This window comes from Humulus lupulus, chromosome 7 (assembly GCF_963169125.1).
Source record: "Humulus lupulus chromosome 7, drHumLupu1.1, whole genome shotgun sequence".
Classification (NCBI taxonomy): domain Eukaryota; kingdom Viridiplantae; phylum Streptophyta; class Magnoliopsida; order Rosales; family Cannabaceae; genus Humulus; species Humulus lupulus.
This window is the reverse complement of record NC_084799.1, coordinates 24839402-24841966: the sequence shown is the minus strand read 5'-3', so window position 1 is coordinate 24841966 and position 2565 is coordinate 24839402. Positions and strand designations below refer to the sequence as shown.

General features: G+C 37.5%; 1 non-coding gene across 1 annotated transcript; it reads right to left on the bottom strand.

The window, feature by feature from the left end:
- Positions 1-1872: 1872 nt before the first annotated feature.
- LOC133793090 (small nucleolar RNA R71) lies at positions 1873-1979 on the bottom strand. The gene has a single exon (XR_009874551.1). It is a non-coding gene; the product is annotated as a small nucleolar RNA R71 (small nucleolar RNA).
- Between the last annotated feature and the right edge of the window lie 586 nt (positions 1980-2565).

Sequence of the window (2565 nt, the reverse complement as noted above, 5' to 3'; positions counted from 1 at the left end):
GAATTGAGTACTTGGAGGAAAATGTCAAAGAAAGGGAAGAAATAACCAAGTTTTTCAACATATTTCGAGAAAGGATGAATCTCAACATGATTTGGAAGTGTTGGTGAATTTTTGGGATGAAATCTTGAAAAATTGAGAAATCCCTTAAGAGCCACGACATGAGCAAAGTAGAGCCGCGGCTAGCTGGTGAAACAGAACCACTGTTTTGAAGGAGAACCACGAGCCGCGGCATGGCTAGAGAGGGCCGCGGCATGGTGCATGTAGAGCTGTGGCCCGCCTCTTTTAAAAACTGAATCTTAGGTTTTTATAAGGCGAAAAAGAGAGAATAAGGGATGTACGGATCTGGGGTGGAAATTGCTTGAAGGCTGAAGGCTTGGAGTATTCAATCTACATGTTTTTCTTCTACTTTCTGATGTTATCTTTAATTGTCTTTGTGATTAGTATTATGATTATGAACTAATTTTCTGTTTAGGATTTTTAATTGAATCACTTGAATCCCTATTATGAACTAATGCAATTTCAATTTTCTTCTTCTTCAATCTTCTTCAATTCCATGTAACCTGCTCTTATTGATTGATTATCGATTGGCCATCTATAGTCATTATATATATGTTTTTAAATCAAAATCTGAGAAGTGAGATTTGAATCTGCTGTGGTTATATTAGACATAATTTTAATTTGGAACGAAAGTATCCATATTAATTGTGTAACTGTTTATTAAGTTGTCGAGATTAATGCTACCTTTGTGGTTCAATTTACCATAGAAATATAGGAAATTGTTACCTAGGTTGAGTCTATAATTCATAGTATGATTATAGGTTGCTGTATCAACTTGTTAATTGAATTAGGCAGAAAGAAGAAGAACTCAGTACTTTGCATTAGGGAATGATAGGGAGGATAGTTGATGAGATTAAACATCCTAATTATTTCTTCAGTGTTTAAATCAAAGGTTTTACTATTAGTTGTTATTTTATTTAATTTTCAATTATTGTTTCTGAATATTATAGTTTCTTTTGCTGTGTCTATAAAAATCAAGAATTTTAATTGATCAAATAGAAAGAGAAATTAATTGATTGGTAATTGAGAATTTAGTCCTTGAGGAAGATACTTGGTTTCTTTACCATATTATTACAAATTGCGACTGTGTGCACTTGCATAGCATATAAATTTCGCAACAAGTTTTTGGCGTCGTTGCCGGGGATTGAAAAGAATTATCAATATCAGTCTGATTAATTTTTATTCTAATTTGATTTTAATTTCTCTTGTTTCCAATCTGTTTAGTTGCTTAAATTGTCTATCTCAGGTGAATTGTGTTATATGCGTAGCAGAAGAGGAGCAGACAGTCTTGTTCCTTTGAATCCTGAGATTGAAAAGTCTTGCAAGCAAAACAGAAAGAACAAGAGGGAAGCCCAGAAGTCTGTGAAGATGGCACAAAATGATGGGGATGGTAGGAATGTTTTAATTCCTAGAATTGTACAAGGGGGTTAGGCTCAGAACAATGCTGAGAGGAGCCTGAGAGACTATGTACTACCCACTCTGACGGGAGTACAAAACAGTATACGCCCACTAGCTGTAGAGGCTAACAACTTTGAGATCAAGCCAGCTATTCTACAAATGGTGCAATCCTCTGTTCAATTTAATGGGTTGCCTTCTGAAGATCCTCACACCCATTTGTCTAATTTTCTGGAGCTGTGTGGAACTTTTAAATACAATGGGGTGAGTGACGACGCTATTAAACTTAGGCTTTTCCCATTTTCTCTGAGGGATAAAGCTAAAAGTTGGTTGAACTCCTTGCAACCGAACTCTATTATCACCTGGCAAGATTTGGTTCAGAAGTTTTTGTCAAAATTCTTCCCTCCTTCCAAAGCTGCTAAATTGAGGGGAGAAATCAATAATTTTTGCCTGAATGATGGAGAATCATTGTATGAAGCTTGGGAACGGTTCAAAGAACTTTTGAGAAGATGTCCCCATCATGGCATTGAACAGTGGATGTTAGTGCATAATTTTTATAATGGTTTATGTCCTACTACTAGAACCATTATTGATGCTGCAGCGGGTGGTACTTTTATGAGCAAAAGTGCAACTGGTGCTTATGAGCTGCTGGAGGACATGGCCACAAATAATCATCAGTGGTCTGAGGAAAGATCATCGGGGGTCAGAAAGGTAGCTGGGGTGCATGAGTTGGATGCCATTACTGCTTTAACAGATCAGGTAGCTACACTCACTAAACAATTACAACAGAGCACTGTATCTGCTAAAGCGGTTCAAATGGCAGCTAGGTGTGAAATCTGTGGTGGTCCTCACTCTTTTGATCAGTGTCCTACCAGTATTAATAATAACATTCCGATGGATCAAGCTCAGGTTCAAGCGGTGGGAAACTTTCAGAGGCCAGTAAATAATCCATTCGCCAATACTTACAATCCTGGGTGGCGAAATCATCCTAATTTTTCTTGGAGGAATAATCAGGGCCAGCAACCTCAGTTTCAGGGTCAATTTCAGAATAATATGCCTCAGCCACCAATGCATCAAGCCTCTTCATCACAACAGCCTAGGCCTCAACAATTA